Source organism: Colias philodice, chromosome 10 (assembly GCF_061535455.1).
Source record: "Colias philodice isolate Cphi_HAF_F1 chromosome 10, ilColPhil1 Martin Lab GWU primary, whole genome shotgun sequence".
Taxonomy (NCBI): Eukaryota; Metazoa; Arthropoda; class Insecta; order Lepidoptera; family Pieridae; genus Colias; species Colias philodice.
Window position 1 is genome coordinate 8,986,917 of NC_143095.1, and position 23,796 is coordinate 9,010,712.

The window sequence follows — 23,796 nt, forward strand, 5'->3', positions numbered from 1 at the left end:
CTATTTCTTTATACTATTACAATATAGTTATTGAGGAAATCACATACAAATATGAAAATGAAGATTTTACATCGTAAAAAGCCCTAAATCCAATACAAAGCGATTAATAAAAATAAATGTAAATTCTAACGCATTGAACAAATGATGATAATCCTATAAACGAAGCCCTTTAATACCTGGATAAAAGATAAACAGATGGAATATAATTAAACCAAACTTTGAAATAAAACCACTAATCTATTATAGTGAATTTCGGTACGTCCGGGATTACAAATAACATTACACATTTACAGAACCTATCAATTATGCATGTTTAGTAGCGAATGCCAATTAATGAATTTCACTGGAGCTTTAAATTATCTGTATAAAATTGGATGTACTAATTGAAAATATATTAAGCTTTAATGTAGTATCAATTAACTAATTCAATTCGTATTTTACGATACGAACGATTAGTATTGGTTTTGGGAATGCTAAATATTATAATAATTCGGCGTTACACGAAATATTTCATTATGCGGTGCTTGAAATATTTAGTAATTTAATTTAACGGCTCATTAAGCTTAATTATAGAGTTCACGCTACATACATATTGCTAAAAATATATTTTGTTTTGGTTATACTGGCTTGTCTCATGTAATTGGAATATAGATATTGAGAACCGTCGCCTATACTTTTTCGATATTTGAGCATGTTTGAATCTTGAATGACAAGGAATTTATAACACGCCCTATACAAGATATGGCACAAAGATTTTTGGATCTATCTGTTGAACAAAGATAAACTATCACACAGAATAATTATTTTAATGCTTGACGCTAATATATATTCTTTTGTCTAATATTTAAAAAAACATTGAAGATCAATCAAATCGTGATTAGAAATTTATCAGCATTGTGCACGAGGTAACTAAATTTGCATAATGCGTCGGTTAGATCCGCAACCTCCGTCGGATTTTTAATTAAAATTTCCGAAACAGCGTTCGAATAAATCAATTTGATTGATGGTATTTTAATAACCTTTAAATGCGGTATTCAATCATTATTTTCTAATTAATAGGAATTTGAAATACGGATTATGAATGAACATAGTAACTAAACTGTATACTAATGTAAAGTATTTCGGGACCAATTGAATGTGAAGTATTTCGTTATGTAACTGTATTGTATAGATAAGTAGTGATACAAGAAATTTGTACATAATGTTAATAAGTAATAACTAATTATTCAGGAATTTTTATCAAAAACAGGTTCTCAGTCCAAATCGCTCCTGATTTAAAATTCTTCTTCTTCTTCTTCTTATCAGCCGTGGGACGTCCACTGCTGGACAAAGGCCTCCCTCAAGGATTTCCAGTACGACCGGTCACCGGCGGCCTGCATCCAGCGGCTCCCTGCCACTCGGACCAGGTCGTCTGTCCATCTTGTGGGAGGTCGTCCCACGCTTCGTCTTCCCGTACGTGGTCTCCATTCCAGAACCTTTCTGCCCCAACGGCCATCGGTTCTACGGGCTATGTGCCCCGCCCATTGCCACTTCAACGTGCTAATCCGGCGAGCTATGTCTATGATTTAAAATTATACATACGTAATTGTTTCACCATATTTTAAGCTAAGGTATAACGTAGATATTTTATCTAGAATGATACCTAGCTAGAATAGTTATAACTATTATGAACATACGAGTAACAGTGTAAGTGTACAACAATGAAGTTGTCTAATATTTAAGTGAATGAAAAAACATTTATTACATCCTCTTAAGAAATATAAGCTATCCAACAATTGCGAATAATTTACAATATCCGCTATGGATAACTAACTAGATAACGTTAGAACATCAAACACATAACTACTATCATGTGTGTGTCGTAAAGAGATTTCACACAATATCATGTCAATACATAACTGAACATGAGCATAAACACGGCACATAAATACGGGTTCAGTAATCCCAACCTTACAATTATCTGCTTCGTTTATGGAAAATACCGTTTACATAGTCTGTAGGTACAAGGAATTACCTACATCCTACAAGCTACAAAACAGATGCACGTCTATAAAAGTCTCGTAAAATGCATGCTAACATTTTATGTCTATATGCAAATTTACGATCGCGCCCAGAAAAGGTATATCTTTGAGCAGGAACTTACAATATATAAGTTTGAAACTCGGCAGTGAGTAACCATTGCAAGTTGCAAGATTCATGGAACCTTAGTGCACTTTGGCCCCTAACGGAAATTTGAGGTGCAAGTTGCAGCTAATTGGAAAGTCGGATATTATATATCCTTTGGGAGGCCGAGGATTTACGTAGAAATGTACGATAAGTTTGTTAGAGCTATTTGTTAGATGCAGACTAACTCAAAAATTTCACTGCGAACTGGGGAAACGAGGCGAGGTTCTAGTTTTGTAGAAGGCTCATTTAATTAATTATATTTTTAATGTAAGCAAATAAACTTATAATTTATGTTTGAAGAAGTGTTTATAAAGTTTTAATTACTATATTCAAAGTACATATAACATATTTCTTAAAGAAAAACTAAGAAGAGTTTGAAATCATAAAATTATAGACAATGGACATCCATACTTAATATTATAAATGCAAAAGTAACTCTGTCTGTCTGTCTGTTACTCAATCACGCCTTAACTACTGAACCAATTTGCATGAAATTTGGTATAGAGATATTTTGATACCCGAGAAAGGACATAAGATAGGTTTTATCCCGGCAATCCTACGGGAACGGGTTTTTCTTCGAAAACGCGGGCGAAGCCGCGGGCGGAAAGCTAGTTTGTATATAAGTATTTAATACATACTATTTATAAGTATTATTAAAACATGTTTTCAAAACAGCCTTTTCCTGTATACGGACGTATATTCACTTCAACTCTTAGTCTAAGGTTATTCTCAAACATAATCGATATAAAACGAACGAACGTGGTCACTGCATGTTATCAGTAACTACTGCATACTAAACTAGTGATGTGCAATTCCCGAACTTAATAACAGTTTCATGTTAATCGCTAAACTCGTATGCTTATAATAGAAGTTTCTCTACTACATACACAACTATTGGGTTTCTAGCAAATAGACAATTAAGAAATACATCTGAAAATGTTTGTACAGTTGGAGAGACCAAAAGTTTTACATAACAAGGAGTTTTAGATATTAGACTTTTAACAGATTTAAAATGTGATTTATTCATTAAATAAAGAAGCACTCGCGTAAATCTAAACAAATTTATGGAGATCCCGTTTTACTTATTCTAAAATGCAATCCATCAGAAATAACACTCTTACTGTAAACATTTTTAAATAAAATATTAACAGGACTTTTGTTATTGAATGGCATTGGAATCGGTTGCATTTACCGACAATCAATTCATCGATCGATTCGTCGTTAGTTTGTCCTAGTTATTTTTTATTAGACACCATTCAGTTTTGATTTGATTTCTCGGTTGTCGATTTGCTTCTGAATACATCATACATTCCTCTCTCTCTAGGTCTATTTTTGAGTTTGGACAATTTGATAATGAAAAATACGTTTGTATAGTTAACTCTAAACTGATTTCATTAATCATTTAACTTCAATCACTGTAAGTTGACTACCAAGTTTATCGAAACGAAAAACAAACAATACCTATCCTAAACGTAAAAGCATAAAAAGTTATAATTAAATTATTTGCTAAAATTAACTAGCTAAGTATAGAACCGAAAAAGGCATAGAACAATTTTTTCATGGAGAAATTACAAGCAGGTTCTTTCAATAGAATTTACGTAAAATATTGTCAGAAAATGTAGTCCATATGGAACCTGTGTGGAATTCAGAGTGTATAATTTTTCGCGCCATTTGCCATCGGACGTGCTCGCCGTCAGCGTGTGAAAACGTGCCTCTTTTGCTCTACTAACCTTTTAAATTCCATAAAAATATAATAATCATTGGAATAAGAAATTATCTATAAAATCACCCAGGGACTTGAACACCTCGACGAAAAGCAGTCAGTTTTATCACCAATAAGTGCAATGCTTTTTAAACAAATAAAGAAAAAGTACATACTTACTGTCTTTTAGTTTAGCGGTTTAAAAATAGCAACGTTTTAAAAGATTTTCTACAAAACCCAAATGGAATAGCGCCACGTCGTCTTGAAAGATCAAGCAGTATGAAAAAAGTCCGGATCGCAAAACGTAGAAAAAGAAAACTCATTTGACGAAAGCACTAGTCTGCTTTTAAAATCCACGGAAACCAATAGGCGGAGTGAATTCATTGAAATACAGAACTTGTTAGAGTAGTGAACGGTACTGCCTATTTATTGCTGAATAAACAACCACTCAAGGCATGGCATTCGGCGAATTGAATTTAAGTATGCCGAGTGTAAATCGACTTTACAAACTGCTACATCCGCGCTACGAATATAACGTTCAATTTATGAATGCAATGGCAAATGAAATATAGTTGAAAGAGTAAAGCAATCTTCAAAGGCACTGCGGTGGGCTATTAATTGAATCCAGAGCGGAACAAAGCGCGCGTTTTATTAGAGCTTCTTTTCGTAATTCCGACGCAGTATTGAGGAGAATTTACCTTTATTAGACGAACTTCAAAATCGATAACCTCTCGTCTGCGGCTTAATGAATACCGCTTGAACGCTTATTAGCCGCAATGCTGACTTCGAGAAAAAGGTTAAATGAAAACTAAGAGGATTCCGCCTTGTCAGCCTAACAAGCCGTGTTCCGGATTAGTTTCAATGATTTTAAACGCAGTTGTCGTTCTTCGTTCAAAGTGACTATTAATATTCCTGCAGACCTTATCAAATTTTAAATTATTTTATCGTTCTACCTCTGTAGATATGAATACTTTACAACACAATGATTTCAATTTGAAGGCCTGCGAAATATTTATCTTCGATATCTTTCCACCAATGCTTAATCTCGGATTTTAATTGGCCAATATCACTCCGTAGGCGGAAAGCGAGGAACCTTTGTGCTGATCTATATTTGAGTTTAAAGACTATTTTTTAATGTTTTTCATTTGATCGACCATTAGAAAACGTCTTGCAAAACTGTATACTCTTTTTACCATTTAAAAATTATATTCTATTGTACCTAACAAAAGCAGTATTTTCTTTGAAATGTTTAAAAGCATAGTTTATTATTCAAGTTCACTCAGCAGGATTCATTTAGTATATACGCAGTGTTCACTTAACAAAGTAATGACAAAGATCTTAAGGAGATTACTGCTATGATCTCATCTACTTGGTCTTCAAGGTGACGAAGGGATGCTTTTAATTTAAAACTAAATTTAAACAATACTTTAACACTTCAATTAAGTTTTCAATTTTGCAACATCTTATCAATTAGTTATCGAGCTATAGATTTCATAGGAAGCTTTAGATCATCATAATATTATCTTTAAATTAATTAGCCGTATTTCTGTTAATTATATACGCGTGCTCATAGAATAATTTTACCATGTTTCCTATAATGAAAAGAAATAAAGAAGAAAGTTTTTTAGTTGCTGAACACTAAAATACAAGTAAAGATACCTAAAGTCTAAACATAGTTAACCGCTAAAATTCTCATGAGGCTGAATATAATAGTGCACTACGTAAGCATCGTTTTTATGTAATAACATTGCAACGCATACGAGAAATTTACACAAAAGCCGCATGTATTAAAACAATATTAAACGAAAATTAATTTACATACACTGTTCATACGCCATTTAATGGGGAATTTTATAAATATCTGAATACCGTCTGCCATTTCTGTATCCGTAATCCAATTAAGTTGGAGTAGTGGGTACTCGGTAGTTTCAGTGTAATCACTGCTTCGCCCCATCGAGTGCAGGCAGGTACCATTGTTTGTTTGGTTTCCAAGTTTCGAGTTTCCTATATAAATTGGTTACCTCACTGGCTCGCCGGGGCACGCTGCATACGGATATTCAGAGCGATGATATGGGATTTTTGTTAGAGCAAACTTTGGTAGAAAATTCTAACTAAATTGCTATATATATATGCGATTGTTAAGATTCGTACAGCAAGCTGGATAAAAAATCTAGACCGATCATGAAATGATTACCTATTATAATCTGTTCTCAAAGTGAAATCATTTTTTTTGATGTATAAAAACATACTGAATTACTTCTAATTAAGGTCTCCATCTTATAGCTTTGTTCAGAGGAAAACTGTGGGGATAAATGGAAAATAAAAGGCCGACTGAATAAGCCATAGAAAATCGTTACGGTTTCTTTAGATAGGGAGATTAGATTTGTCACATTCATTAGGAAGTGTAACACGAAAAAGGAAATTTTCAAAGACGCCCATAATTACGGCAGCCTCGTTAACGAATTCAATTCACCCACCAATGGGAATGGCAAATTTTAATTAATATCCATTTAATTACGTATAATTCAAACATGCTGTATACTCTTATTTTATTGGCTAAACTCACTTATTATTTATAAAATGAATTTGTACAATATTTGCTTCAAGAAATATTTTATGGTTTTTTTGTATTTCATCTTGATTTCGTATTTCAAAGAAGGTTCAAAACCAAGTACTATTAACGACTTCACGTCATTCTTAGAATTTATACCAGAACGAAATGTTATTAAATTTATTCCTAAGGTTTCTTTCTCCAATTCTTTATAAAGGCAGAATTCCCAGACTTTTAAAGAAGCCAATGCGGTATTCGTACACAAATGTTTTATTATTGTTTCCCTTCTAGGTATATACTTTGTTAATAAAACAAATTGAAATGGATTAATCATTAATTTGATTACGTTAGACAGTACTCAAACGTTCACATTGACACACACAAGCCATTAATTAAATTTAATTAATAAATAATCGATGGCCAAAATAGTATTAAATCACCCATCTCCCGAACAAACATCGATCGTAGGTAACAGACAAACATTTGTCCTTTATATTGGAGTCGGGACGATCCCTTTTTCATTCATGTTCCTGCATACCGTTAGGGGATATTGGCCCATGAGAACAAAGAATTCCTCCGAAACCCAATAGCTTTGGAATCGAATCACGTGTAAGGAATGCTCTAAATAGTTTGATTGAACGCATTTCACTAGATCAACTCCGGCTCTAACAATACCACGTTTTTCTTATTGACAACATAACAAAGCCCGTATTTTCCCTGAGCTCTGCAGATGTTTATTATAAAAATAATACATCAATTATACTGTTTCATTTCAATTAACCAGAAATAAACACAAAAATAAATATTTATAAAGAAACGTTGGTCCAGCCGAAAACATCCGACAATAATTAGCGTTAAAATATTTATTTTAAAACATCGGGCAGTCGCTTGCATTAACCATTTTCGAGCTACAAAATGAAACATTTTACTGCGGCCAGTTTTTTGGACAATTTACTTTTCCATAATTAAACTACAAAACAGGCGCTTTCCGGACACGTTTCACATAATATGTGTATCGTTGGTTTTAATTAATTCACGGACACCTGCAATTTTTCCGAGGCACGGTTGCTTTTTTAATGTTTATGAATAAAGAAAATAATTTACAATGGCATTCTTTATGGCATGAACAAAATGAAAAAGATTTTTAGAAGTAAATTTTAATAAATAGCCCAAGATAAAACGCCATGCAACACGCCACAAATGCAGTTTGTTAACTGCCATTCAAAGCAAACTAGAAGTTCGCATTTGATAACGTATTTGAATACTAAAAACTTTGTTTCACTTTTATTTATAAACAACATATTATTATAAAATAAACTAAACTGAAAGCTCAATTTATAAACTCTAGGTTTGTATGACTCTAGTATGACTGTATGAATAGTATGATTATAATATGGCACCTAACTATATTGTTTTTAGAGCATGCGCCATCCCTTTAATGAAAAAGTTTTATAGGTAGAGATTGTCTAATCTAAAAATGAACGCCCCTCCACTAAACTTAATTGTTTCAATGTGTGAGGACAAATAATTATTGAACCACTATATATGTGTGCGCGCGTCGATTCTACTGCAAACTTTGACACTCGCGCACTGATTTGTCAACTAATCGGGCGATCAGTTCAGGTGCCTAGCATTGTATGGCGGGGAGAGCGCGCTATGTACGGAATGACACGTCCGTTCTATCGTGCATCGCGTCATTTATGCACTAGTTGGCCAACTGGTCCTGTCGTTCGGGCATGGACGGGACTGGAGGACTGAACGACCAATGAGGCAGACCAATTTGTGTGTATTGCGTCTATACACGTACTTTGAATGTGAGCGTAAACACAGTGGAGGGGCGTTCATTTTTAGATTAGACAATCTATACATACATTTCAGGTACGCACACTAGAGGTTAATTGACATTCTCCAAATACATCGAGCGCTCATTAAAAATAATTAAAACGCCCAATTTAATTTACGTCTTTAATTTACAAAGAATATACAATAACCTATTATTATCTATTATTACAAGTCTATTTAATACTTTTCGACGTATTTTATTTAATATAAAAAATTATCGTGTCACAGAGTTTGTAATTAAACTCCTCCGAAATGGTCCAACCCAATCTCATGAAATTTTTGAAGTGAAAACTTCTTTAGCGGCGTTGAGCACTTTTTCTGTAATGGGTATAAAATCTTAAACTCGCGTCAGGACACGTGACCTGATCGAAAAAGCGTCAGACGGATACCATTCCAAAATATCAAACATGCTCAACGTTAATAATCAAGTTTTAACTTCTGCCGGCACTCCCGGAGTGCAACCCGTCTTTTTTTTATGCATATTGGGTAGGACTGCGAATCGGTCAAAATGTATATTCCATATTTCATTCCCCTAAAAGATAATTAAGGCAAAACAACATTTGCGGATCAACTAGTAATATAAACAAACGTTTATAATATGAGTCTAAATCGCAGATAACTCAGACGATTTCAATTAAATGTAAATAAGCACAAATACTAAACTAACGAAGTTCGTAGACAGGTTGCTCTTCGCAATAGGAACACAAGGACCCTCAACTATGTTGACTTTCAAAAGATCGCATGAGAGCTTGGTTTGATTGAAATATCTTTCTTTGCAGTTTGAGTGGTTCTCTGCTCATGTTCGCTACAAATGAGATCGACAAAGACATTAAATTGCAGTGTTTATCATTCATTAACGTTTTCATAAAATTAATTTCGCTGTCGATACAGATAACTCATGAAATTCAGCACTCTTGTAAAAATAGTGAGATATTACCTTCTTATAAGGGATGTCATTTATTCATTTGATATATTTTTATTTCGATTTTCTAAATATCAAGACGATATCTAATATCCATACTTGAAAATCGTACCCGAGATTATATGATAATCACCAAAGCATTTTTGTATATTACTTCCACGTACAAGTTTACAGGAAATATCTTTGTGCAGAAGAAATATCAACTTGTGCGTCATCTAATGCTCAGTGACATATTCACAAGTCAACGGTTCAAAGGGTTTGAAGATCTAAATGGGATTGCATGAAGAATAAGAGTTTCCAGCCTCTTTAACGCCGATCTGCAAAGGCTTGATAACGTTTCCAATAGTGTGACCCAGATTTCTAATCCTGCCCAAATTCCAATAGGCAACTATAACTTGGAATATATAAGCTGTAGTTATAACACAAAGATTATTTGGTACCTAATAGAAAGGTTCTAAATCTAGGTGTTATCTACTATATAAAAATAAGTCGGGTTTTCCTTCCTGACGCTATAACTCCAGAATGCACGAACCGATTTCCACGGTTTTGCATTCGTTGGAAAGGTCTCGGGCTCCGCGATGTTTATAGCAAAGAAAAGGTGTCTCTGGTGGCGAAACGGAGTTCGACCGGTTTGCTAGTTCTATATGAAAAACAAACGAAGAGTATAAAAGTAACAAGAGAGCAATGAAAACAAAATTGTAATAACTTGTGTGATGCTAAAATGGGCAACTCTGTATATGGTTAGTGTTTTAATTAGCATAAAGCTAGTTAAATATATTATTACCAAGTTAGATTTTAATTTAAGTGCAGAACGAAAATACAAAGTTGTAGTAATGAAACGCAAACATCAACTAGTTGAGAATAATAATAGTTAGTAACGTAAGCATATTTCATGAGCAAATAAATATTAAATAGTCTTTACTGCATATTATATTCGCTCAATTAAAGTATTTTTAAGTTAAAGCGTTCGTTAATATTCAATAACTTGGCATTCGCGTCATTTTGATTTATTAAAGAGACATAAACGACATAAATATCTGAATTATTACCAAGGTCTATTTAATTTTTTTTGGTTGATTTATATTATGAATTGATAGTAAAATTATCAAGTAATTCTAATTGAATACTTTCTTTAGGTTTAGACGTATCATTTAATACGAGAACTTAAACATTTTTTTCCTATAAGTAACTAGTAACTACTATAGGCTATATTATGTTTTAGACATTTCAATCACGCATCTAAAGTGTTCTTTGGCCATAGAGACAAGCCTTTAAGCCCGTAAAACACGTCACCCATATGCATACCGTCATACATATGCAGAACTAATCGGCAGTTTCGTCATAGGCAATTTGAAATGCCCCAGTAAGGCATCACAAGCACGCCAATCGGAATCTACCGGAATTCATGCAAATTGCCAAGACGCCCCAGATGTTCGACTTTACTTACAATCGCAATTGCCTTCTATTTCGGGATGCGGAAATTTTGAATCGGTAATTAAGTGACTGCAGTTTTGTGAATCGGTAATTAGAACGGGATAGTGTTGCTGTGTATAAAGTGTTTGGTTGTAGGTGTCAACCAAATATTGAATCGTATGTGATGAGCGGGAGCTAGATGATATTTAGAAATACAAGAGGGATAAGAATTACATTTTTGTTACAATTGTTAATTTAACAAAAATAATTAATTTTATAGAGCAAACCGTATGTTTTTGACTTATATTCTTTAAACAACGTTGATCATAATATAAACTTAAGTAAATATCTCGTAATATAATCAGATTTCAAATATTTGTGCCTTCTGCCTATATCTCCGCCAATAATAATTTATCTTATTCTGTGTATCTAAATTTAATATAGTATTTTATTTTGATATTTATTAGCTTATATTTTATCCATAATAATGTTTAGTATATTTTTATTTTCGTCTCTTTTTATACTCTGAAAAACCCGACATCAAATTATAGTTCATTGTGCCTTCTGCCTATATCTCCGCCAATAATAATTTATCTTATTCTGTGTATCTAAATTTAATATAGTATTTTATTTTGATATTTATTAGCTTATATTTTATCCATAATAATGTTTAGTATATTTTTATTTTCGTCTCTTTTTATACTCTGAAAAACCCGACATCAAATTATAGTTAATTAATAATAATAATAAAATAATAATAAAAATCTTTATTGACATAATAATTGTACAGGTCTAGATAATGAATCCTTCGACTCCTGAACTAGTTAAAACTGTGTCTCAGGAGCCAGAGGCTTCTCCCAATATTGATCATAGTATTATGTCTATAAACTAAACTAAAAGCTCTAAAATAACAAAAATAAAGACAAGGTAAGTTAAATTTATACGTAAGCGCATTTGTGTATAATATCTAGATGAATGTGAGTGAGTGTGTGTGTGTGTATGTGGGTGTGTGTGGGTGTGTGAGAGTGTGTGCGTGTGTGCGTGTGTGAATGAGTGAGTGTAGTTGTGCATAAATGTTGTAATTTATAAAAATTTTCTGTTGATGTGATTTATTATATACAATATTTTTTTTTATCTATACTATGTTGTTAAAAGATCCCTTAAAATAATTTCAGTATCGTCGTAGTCAAAGTTCTCAAGCCAGGTGAGTATTAAGTTTTTTATTCCATTATTGTTTACTTTTTTCAATTTTAATTCTTTATTTATAATATTGTACAGGTGCGGCGCAACTACATTGTAGTGCTTTTGTGCGAATCTTGATTTCGTTATCGGAAATGGGCAACGGTCCACACGCTTGGTACTTTCAGGTAAGTAAGGCACGTCCTTTTTATGATAGCGTCTCAGGGTTTCAAATATGAAAAGCTTTCTGATACTTAAAACTCTGGCTTTTTTATAAACCTCACTTGTGGGATGACTGAATGGTAGATGAAGGCAGACTTTAAGAATTGCTCTCTGGGCACGCTCAGCTGTTATAAGGAGCGATTTGGATGCATTGCCCCAAGCACATATACATGAAATATTAAGAATTAATAATTGAAAAGAAACAAGCTAAAAATATCTACCTTTTTAGCGTTTATTTTGTTAGACATAGACATGTAGGTACTTAGTTGTTAAATGTTTATAAATCTTTTAGAATCATTTAAGTGGAAAAGCAATTTATTTTGCTTGCTGAAAAGAAGCAATTGAGTATTTTAATTATGCCAATTTTCCAGACTTTGATTACTTAGTTGTACCTACTTATAAGTACTTTTATATGGCGGGATCATATTGAGTTGATTAATTATAGAATATACGCATGAATGTAGTCTTTGCTCATATGCGCAAAACCTACGTAAGTTTTTCTATTTTGATATAAGACCGTGAAATCTATGGATTAGGTAAGCACCAGTAACATATACTTCAGAATTTAGTCACGAAGCGTTGTTTTACACGCCGTTGGTGTACGAATTGGAGTAAATTCGGAATCCAAATAAAACACGCGATTGTAGACTCTAATCCTATGGAATAAGGCATCTGCGCCGTATTGTTTGGGCTTCATTCACAATGTTACGCACCAAATGCCAGTATTGTAGTTCAGTGGGTTATAAGGTTATTGCATAATACAATTTGTTAATTTAATTGTGGAAAGTGTATAATCGTAAATAACTGTTCATTATGCTATCTTTGTGTACTTGTGTTGTTTACATACAACGTAAGTACATAGGTATTATACGTAGGTATACAATATTTTGAGTATTTTTTAAATGAAACTTCTTTAGGCGCGTTGAGATTAAAATTTGAAGGTCACGTCATGGCAATACCGTCACGTCATCGAGTAAAGCAACGATTTTGGTATCTTTGAATCTTGCCAAAGAAGTTTCACTTCTGACACGTGTGCTCGGCAAACACGCGCTTTTTTAATGTTCTGTTGCTAACTCGTTTGCTTCTTCTTACTAAAGGTTCATATTGTTTTCTACGCAGTATTACTAGGTAATACTAGATCGCCCTTAGGTGAAATTTAACCTTTTAACTCTAACGACTCTCACCTACTATCTGCGTGATAAAGACATATTCAACAATTCTGGATTGTAATGTGAATATGACTACATATAATATGTTACTACATCTACATATTGTATTTGTATTATATTGTGCATGGAGGGAGCACTATTAAATAAATATGAGAATACAAACACCAGTATAATATTATGATTTCTGAATCAAATTTCTGAGACTATAACTACACAAAATTAACAGCAATTTAATCATTTAATAAATGAAATTATAACAATTCAAATTCGAAAATGTATTTTATTTTGGGCCGAAATCGAATAACGAAGCTAAATTAATTTGTATTGTATTTCATCATATAAATGAACCGAATTCCAAGCCTGTAATCCCGACATTTAATATTATTTCTGAACAATCTCTAAGCATTTATCACCCGCAGCTTCGCCCGCGCAGTCAAAGAAAAACCCGCATAGTTCCCGTTCCCGTGGGATTTCCGGGATAAAACCTATCCAATTTCCCGGGGTAAAAAGTAGCCTATGTCCTTTCTCGGGTATCAAAAATTCTCTATACCAAATTTCATGCAAATTGGTTCAGTAGTTAAGGCGTGATTGAGTAACAGACAGAAGCGGCACACTATCGTACACTTTAGATCAATAGGTGTTGTTATAGTGAGCGAAAGAGACAACGAAGTAAATTGTGGGTTTCACGTTTCGACATGACATTCCCTAATAACCTATCCATGTCTTTTTGCACATTGCATTTAGCCGCGATTTCAGCTGATGGAAAGTGATAATGTGAGTTAGTGTCGCTTTCATACCTGGAAAATAGGTTATATTTGTATGTTGGATAATCTAGAGAAAGGAGAGAATTTCTCAGAAGATTTTATAAAACATAACGAAATTGCTATAGCGTGGGCTTAATCCAATTACTTACAAAACAAATTACGACAAATTATTATTTCGGATCCTAAATTATATAACGTTAAGATTTCTCCAGTTAAAAAGTAATTTGATATGCTACATTAAATTTTGCAATGAAGCTAATCATCTATAAGTAGACAATATTACAATTTAAAAAGAATTTCTTTAAACGAAAAGCTGTATCTTAAACAATAGTAATTTATTTTCAATTATATTAAAATGTTAACTTTTTGATTAAATTAAAATACAATCTTTCAAGAAACACTTCCAACTGAGCCTAATTTTATTATGAATATCTGCTGAAGCTTTCGAGACAGTAGAATTTTCCAGTAAGTCTACAGAAATCTTTTTGGAACGCAGCCATTACTCTTGCAGTATTTCAAGGTCACAGACCATAGAGAATCATAGAGCGCTTTCCCATGCCAAGATTAACCGTCCTTGGAAAGAAAGTTCTTGGCTCTGTTTTCATTATGTACGGCCAAAAACAAGCTCGTGCATGACCATGAATCCTTTGCGTATATTCAAACTGCATTCATATATCTCCAATGGCATGTAATAGCAAGAAAACTGCGTAATTAAAATGTATCTAAAATTAGTAAAATCTTTCAAACTTCTATTCCAATATCAAATCGCTTTAGAACGCTTTTAAAATGTTGTTTTAATTCCAAGTATATTTAAATTATTAATTTTCGAAAAGTTAACAAACAGATCCATTATAGCTTAGTCTACTATAAATATTATGTTAAATTTCCACTAACATAATATAACACAACAGGGATAACTAACTTTACTGTTTATATTTGACAACTTATGAACAAGCGAAGCGCTGGAGGCGTTTCTAGTTTATTAAATATATGTTTTAATTCCCAGGGAGTTAAATCCATACTTCATTGTGTAAACGCGATATTAAATTATGCCCGGATTTATGTTTTCTTCACATTCCTGATTTATAGTATATTGTAGACAACATAGAGTAACAACATCTTTAGATAGGCAAATTTTTGCTCAATCTCCAACATCTATAGAACTGAATTCAGAATTGGAAGTTATAATATTCTATGAAAAAATTGGATCAAAAGCTCGGTAGAGATGATATTTAATATACACGTAAACAAAGACCGGGAAAACATAAATAGATTGAAAAAATAACAATACGCGGAAGAACTCAAAACGTTAAGACGAGTAAAGTAAAAACAGCTATGTATGTAAAGTTTTACCTGTCAGCTTAAAATAAAGATAATTCACATATTATTAGAAAAACAACACACATTTCAGTGTCGCTTCGGGGCGATATTACAAAGGAAATAACGTTTTATCGTTTATCTTTTTGTTCCTCCAGCCCTTGAATGGCGCGATGTATTAAAATGTGATTTAGGGAGCCGATAAATTTGCTTTTAACAATATACCAGACCTTCGTGAAGAATTGGTACTCGTACTTTAAGGTAATTATAAAAGAATGCGCATGTAAATAATACGGGTAACGTTTTTATTCAAACAAACAATTTTTATAATTACCTATAGCTATTTTCACAAACAACTGATAAATACATCTATAAAATAATTTACCCACATTCAATTAAGTTTTATATAAATCTATGGAGTGTTCTATTCTGAGCTAAATCTCTTTTGATTAAATTATTTGTCCGCCTTACTTTGTACATCTACACATAGAAGTTGGACCTGGCTTCATTAGTCGACGAGGATTAGAATTTAGAAATAAAAACATCTCCCAGGTTCATTGTCTAGGTAATATGCCAGATCACGTTCTGCTTACAAAGAAAAATCTAACAACTTTATTACTAAATCTGTCAAGGAAATTCTTAATATTTTTTAGAGTTTTACAAGGAGTTTTACCATACTGTTACTGCGGCTACAATTTGACAAATGAGGTAGGTTGAGGAGGTAGGTATGTATATTGTATAGGCTGTGTCACATTAAATTTAAATCAGAACTATCTAGAACTGTTTTTCTAGAAATTTCGAATACGGCGGAAGTTCTGAACTAGCTCTAACATCACCTTCATCATAGGAAAAGCTCCTGGATCACGCAATAGGTTCCTTCTTAAACTAGGACAAACAGGCGAACGTAATAAATAAATTAGATCTACTATAATGCTATATCAAGAAGCTTGGCAATCCCGTATCTTTTATTACATTTTTTGCAATATTCTTCATTTCGGGTAACTGAATTGTCGACGAGGCTCGGTCATGCGTTCACCGAACGGAATGAACGAAGGGAATCCAATTTTTGTAATAGGTAAGAATGTAATTTAAAGATATCTTATTATTCCGAGAGCTGATTTTTACCTTACTTTTGTATCCTTCTAGTCTTATGACTAGAAGGATACAAAAGTAAGGTACAGATTATTCTGATTTATTTCATATTCCAAGTGTTATTAGAATTAATAGTACTACTCCGGATATTAAATTCTACCATCAAAATAAGTTATAAAAACACTCTTGCTTTTCTATTTAATAATACATACAGATATTATAAATACACAGTAAAACACGACTATAGCAATGCAAATAAAGAGTATAAATCAATACGAATGTCCTGGAATAACTAAACTCAAATAGAAAATTTCTCAGAATAAAATATTGTTTTTACGTATACATTTCAGAATTTAGTGTCGTTTTAAATCAATAGACGACGATCATCATAAAACCTTTACATTTGCTGGCTTTATCGACATGTCATTGAATTGAGAGTCTCGTAAATCTCAACAGAGATTGTAGGCGTTCCTTCTGAGATTTAAATACTAGGATTCTTAATGTTTATTGCTTGCACGTTAAAACCAACTTAGGCTTTATATTTCACGTTTATAGACTTTGAGATGGTAATGAAGTAGATTAATTTAAATAATGATAAGAGAGTGCTTAACAGAAACGGTTGATACACACATTTGCTTGTGGTTATATCGATTTTATGTGAATTCAGTGTCACAACACATTATGTGTGTTACGAGAAATATTTGTCGGTAAATCAAAACCTTTTCGTAAATAATATTACCGTAATTTTTATTGGCTTTTTTTTCTCTCCGGCTTACATTAACAAGATTAACTATCAAAGCACTCGTCAACTATACGCTACTTGATACTTGACTCTTGTATTTTCAAATGGCCCTTCCGTACAGAGCGTGGTAATATATGAAAAGCTTCGGATTGTTCGATTGGCGTTGCTTTTCACGAACACTCCGCATTCATTGTACGAAAGCCTCATCAATTTCCATTGGGAATCGTCACTCATTCGAAACCGAGAGAAATCATTATCAGACTTTGGAATATTGAAATAATTGCTACCAGAGAAAGATTGTAAAATGTACAGCGGATCGATAACTTCTTCGGTACAAACTGCTTATCAATTTTTTTTTCATGTGCTTTATTTATTTAGCGGTCGAAATATGAATAATTAAGTATATGAAATAAATTTTTATCATTATCCAACGTGCATTATATCTTGTAATCGATAGTGAATATTAATATTTAAGAAAATAAACCAAAGATTAGTTAAAAGACAGGTGTGGAGGAGAAAAGTGAAATTCGTCTGTGGTACGATGTCGCTACATTTGATACATTAAAATGTTTTAAATATAGGTACATACATATTTTTTTAGTTTGATACCGTGACGCACAAATTCATCAACGTTTCCTTATAGAGCTACTTACTCTACATTATATGGTCTAACGGCAATTAATTAAGATTTAATTAAGCATAAAACCAGTTGTATAAAATCCTACGCATGTGACACACAAAAACGTAAAAGAACATGTTTTTTTGGAATATCTTACTGTAATACAAAACATCTCATTTGCAATTAACGGAATTTGTTTTATCATGAAATATATTCGCAGATTAGCACATATGCCAACAATTATTAACAAAAGTATATAACCTAAACAGATACATAGTATTAAAACTGGTTTCAGATGTTTTATATCCTACAAATTAAAATGAGCAAGGCACGGATTTCGTAATGACACACTTCCGACCTCCTTCCGACCTTGCTACGATAAAAATCGTAAACAAAAGAAAGTATCAAAACGTGTTTGGCTACTAAGTAGCTATTTATGATCATGAATTTTTTAAGTGTTATATGAATTTAGAATTCTAGAATGAGTTTCTATGTCGAAATGCTGAGAAAAATTGACACTTGATCTGATTATTATTAATGTTGAGCGATGCCTTAATTTTCATTATTTTATTCTATTTGGATTGGCGTGAAAGGCGCATCCTTTCAAGGTTTTCCGGTTCAAGTCCCGCCTTGTGATCGATTTTTTTTCTATTCTTTATAAATTTATATTTCAATCTAGTTTAGAATAATAGAACAGCTTTCATTCCAGGGAATCGTTGTTCTTATTTCTTCCATGACCTTCTAGATCCGGACTCCATTGTTATATACCTAATACCGTAGAAACCAGAATTGTTTGTACATGTCAATCCAAGAAGGCTTTGTCTATCCAAACACGTGTAAATCTCAATGATAAAGCGATTGTTACTTATGTTACATTCAGATCAATATCAAGGCATCATCTGCGAATGTTACAAGCGGCATTTTGTCGATGTATTAGGGTGCTTTTCCACTAATAATGTGCATACATTTTCCTCGCACAGCTTTGGTAGAAACCCCACACATTTTCACAGCACAGCGACACATTTCCCTCAAACATTATTGGTCGATAAGCACCGTTACCAATAATACCAAATGGATTGCCTGTCAAAACGGGTACGTTTTTGCGATAAAAATGTTTATGCAAAACAAACATTGAGGGGGCCAATACGCGTGAATAAAGTATTCATTTAAACATGTGTTTTATTCACAGCAAAACCATTTCCAAGAAAAATAAGTCTTGGAATTATTGAAATTATTTGAATATTAATAAGCTTGAAATTATTAAAACTCAGAAATTGTATCTTCTAGCTGAATTAGGTGTATTATAATAAGCTTTCTTCGATGTTGAAGGACAGTTTTTACAACAATAATATCGAACTGAATTGGTCACATACAACCTTGTTTCTTTTTAGGCATAATTAAAATTTAAACAGCCAATGTAGGATGACCTACAAATTGTACGGCTCAGTATACGTAATAGAGACCAAGTAAATTCGGATAACTTCACTTAAGAAAATAAATCACAAATAATTCGTCGTTTAAACATTCATCATCAGTAATTATATCTAAGTATTTTAATGTTTATTTTTATTAAATTTATTTATAATCTACGAAACAAAACTGTTCCTTTTATCTTCTTATATAAAAACAAAAATATGTGCGTCATAAGCCGTGTCAAAATAAGGACTCGTTTTGAGGAAAATGGAATTAAACATTTTATAGAGAAAATGTTTTAAGGCGAATAAACCGCTTTACCAGATTGCTCATATAATATTAACATGTCGTCTTTAAATAATAAGCGTTCCATGTTATTTTTATATCATTGATAATAATTTTGGATCTTATAAAACCAATGTTTTTTCACTGTAAATGTAATTAATAAAGAAAAGTATGAAGATGACAAAACAAATTATAATAAGCCGAGTCGTCGACGACATAAACCAGTTGGCTTTTCGCTTAACCTAAAAAAAGATAAACTAGATTTTCTCATAATTAATTATTTACTTTTACATATTATCTTACGCGTTTCTAATGTGAACAATGAAAAATGTAATCCATAACTGCATACACTTAGATTACAAAATAAAAGACAGATGGAGCGTTGCCGAACTAAACCGAATAATTTATCGTCATTTCCATAAAGCTATGTGTGCTGTCATTTCGCCGTTGCACTGTACGTACACGGTGCTTCTGTGTGGGTGTTATGTTACCAGATATTGAAAATTTTCCCAAAATTTTCCCCGACTACGGAAGAAAGAGGGTTATGTTTTTCGAGTGTAGGTATGTAGGTATGTATAATATTTCTTTGACACGCCCTGCAGTATAAACTGTTGGATCGATTTTGAGTTGTGACTTATGAGGTGTCATTGCAATCATCTGAATTATGAAGGTAGCTGTGGTGGTAGTGACGTAGGCTACATAAATTATTAGCAGTCATGTTTTAATTTTTATTTTAATATAAATTCGGGTTTTTGATGTTATTTTATAATATTGTAAAAATTATTTTATCACCTCTACTAAAGTTATACATGGACAAAATAATTTTATTCAATTTTTATTAAATAAATTACATAAAAAAAAAGTTTTTATTTTTCAAAACATATGAATGCGAAGAGCGGTAGTTTTTAGTCGAGAATGCGGGACATTTTATTTTCATCATATCCATCATGTGAATTAAATCGCAAGCGAAAACGACGCTTTTTATAAAAGTAACAAAAAAATGTATAATGCTTTTTAAAATAATCTAATAATGACCATGAACTTTTATTGCACTATACAAATAATCACATTCACGATCGAAAAATCCAACAGCACTACCCCGAATATCTTTTAACCATTTTACCCCTAAAAATGGCAAATTCATTTTCAAAATACTGGCAGCATACGTTGAAGTTTTGAATTCCTTCGTATTTGTAAAATTATTATTTGTATACAAAATTAAATAAGCCAAATAATCTACAGAAAATCTGTAAAACGATGTTTTATCTTTTTGTTTGTTTTCGGGAACAAGTTTTACAGCGTTTTAATATCACAAGACAGCATTTTTTTACTAAAATATCAAACCCCTTTTGACGTATTGCATGACACTAGAATCGCTATAGCACTAGCGGAGGAACGTATTCGTTTTTGATTTCGTATTTTCTTTGACAAGGGCGATGAATGATTGACATGCTCCATCTGTATTTTATTTTGTAATCTAAGTGCATACATATATAGTTACATTAATTGTTAAATACATTTATTATGTACCTACATATTTCAAAATTTCGAAATAGAAAAAGCGTGGCACAAAATAAACATAACGTAAGCAATTCAATAAAATAAATCTAAGCTTTTTGGTCCTAGGCACCAAAGCTTCTATACAATACTGAAACGAATATACTTAATATTATTTATATCATTATACTAGATTTCCGCCCGCGGCTTCGCCCGCGTTTGCAAAGGAAAACCCGCATAGTTCCCGTTTCCGTGGGATTTCCGGGATAAAAACTATCCTATGTGTTAATCCAAGTTACCCTCTATATGTGTGCTAAATTTCATTGTAATCGGTTCAGTAGTTTTTACGTGAAAGAGTAACAAACATCCATACATCCATACAAACTTTCGCCTTTATAATATATATTAGATTACGGATTTAGTTATTATCCAAGCTGTAACATAATTTAAAGTAAACAAGGGCTACATGTAAACCGGTGCTCAAACATAATGTTAGAATTTGTAATGAGTCGCCATCATACTTTGTTTACTTTACATACTGAATGCTCGCTTAATTATTGTACCCTTATATAATGTTCTATATAATGTGCTAGACGAATTTAGCCTGTAAAATTATACCTCGTATTGTATAACTTGTATTGGTATGAAAATTGTAAACTCGACTTATGATAGACGCGGTATTTCGAAATGATACCGCTACTTATATCTACATATTTGTCTACATAATAAAAACTCAAGTTTAACAATAGAAAGAAATAGTTACACATTTATTCACATTTAAAAACATAACCGAAAAAAATATTAATTTGCCGTAAATCATTCTTGTGAGTAAAGTTCGTACGTTCTCTAATATTTCCTACCACAAAAAATTAAACATTCCGCATCTTTTCAAAACTGCATAACATTCTTCGTGCACATTCAAAAGAATGTACAAAAAAGTATAACAATTAAGCCAGCCTAGAAACGATTCTAATTACGCATAAAAAATCCAGTTACCACGACACGAACATAACACGTTTAACTTGATGTAATTATTTTTCCCATGCAACTCATTGTTAATAGAATTGCATACTATACCGTTTACTACGACGATAGAATTAGACTTGATCAAATATATTTGCATATTCATTCTATGTATGTGTGTTTCTGTGAAACCGAGTCGTGTCCTGCTGAGAACTAATGATTTACTAAGCACTCAACATAATGTTTAATCAAACAGTGTTTGAGAATTGTCTATTTAATTCCTATGAAAACACCTGAAGCGTCGTTTAGGATGTATTAATGTAACATTTCTATCACCGTAAGATTAATTATCATTATATTAGAAATGGAACGAAGAGATTTTCTACATACAATCCTACAACTAAGCCTAACAAGTTTATAATTATGAACGTTTCATTAGATTTTTTTTAATTGAATTACCTACAGATTGAGAAAAGAATTATTAAAATTAAACAACAACAGCTAGGCGTATCTTTTTATCAATAAATTTTAATCATGGATGTCAGGCGAATAGATACAATATATAGAATACTAGCTTTCCGCCCGCGGCTTCGCCCGCGCAGTCAAAGAAAAACCCGCATAGTTCCCGTTCCCGTGGGATTTCCGGGATTGCGTCATTTTCCCGGGATAAAAAGTAGCCTATGTCCTTTCTCGGGTATCAAAATATCTCCATACCAAATTTCATGAAAATTGGTTCAGTAGTTTAGGCGTGATTGAGTAACAGACAGACAGACAGAGTTACTTTCGCATTTATAATATTAGTATGGATTTTATCCAGTACATATGCGACTTTGTTCATATATTCATTCGTTATAATAACCGACCCTAAAACCTAATACCGTTTAGAATGTGTTATAAAGAAAATGGTATTCGCATTACTTGGGCCGTGGCTCGTCGTTAGCTTGTGTTTGAAGTTCAAACTTTACTTTACCTAAAAGCTAAGTTCAGAGTCGCCTACGTTTCTTTTAGTAAGATAAATAAATTAGTGGATGATTCCTTTTGGATTTAGGTATATTTTTGAAATGAGTACAGCGCTCTCGTAATAGAAATATCGTCTAAGAGCTAGTTATTAAATATAAATATTTTTTCGTATCTACATGATAAGATAGGGACTCAAAAATATATATACATAGATATAAATTTATTTATGAAATAGTGTGCTCAGCTTCATAGGATTCGAATAAAGAGTTCAAAAGATATAGACCAAATCAAATTATTTTATGAAGTTCCTTTATATGTATGTTTTGTAATATCGACTTGTTCAATAAGGGTATTGAACTAAGAACTTATCGTTGCAGACAGTGTCAATAACAAGTGTTATTGACAGTTTCGTTTAATTAATCTGTCTCCCAAATTAATATGTTCTGTGAAAGGTCCTTCTAAAGACCTTTGACTTTTCCATTCTCGACATTGTTTAGGACAATAACCAACAAATACAAATAGAATAACTAAGAATGTTTTAAATAATCTGTGAGTAATGTTAGAGAAGGGATTTATTTAAATAATTCTTATTGGATACTAAATACAACGTAGGTTTAATTTAGTCGACAAAAGATATCTTTGTAAGATCACACTATTATTTCTAACTTCTTGGAAAAGTAATAACACAAACGAATAATGAAATAAGGAATATAAAACAAACATGAAACTAAAATGAAAGCTAAATACACAATTTAAGAAAATAGAGCACTAGTTATTTTGATCTCTCCTTACATTATTATTAATTTAATTCGACTAATGAAATTAATCAAAAGAAAGACGAATTGTTTAAGCTATTGAATTGATAATAAAATTGCTTTGAAAAAGTTTTCTGTACGAAATGATACCAAAGGTTTAAGATAGATAGATCTATTGGTTTCAGATATAAAAGAACTTTTATCAAAGAGAATTTGACAAAAG

At 32.2% G+C, this 23,796-nt stretch overlaps 1 protein-coding gene across 2 annotated transcripts in view; it reads right to left on the reverse strand.

Annotated features, from left to right (window-relative positions):
- Positions 1-23,796, reverse strand: part of LOC149485360 (uncharacterized) — a 125,782-nt gene that overhangs the window by 35,667 nt on the left and 66,319 nt on the right. The window lies entirely within an intron of this gene.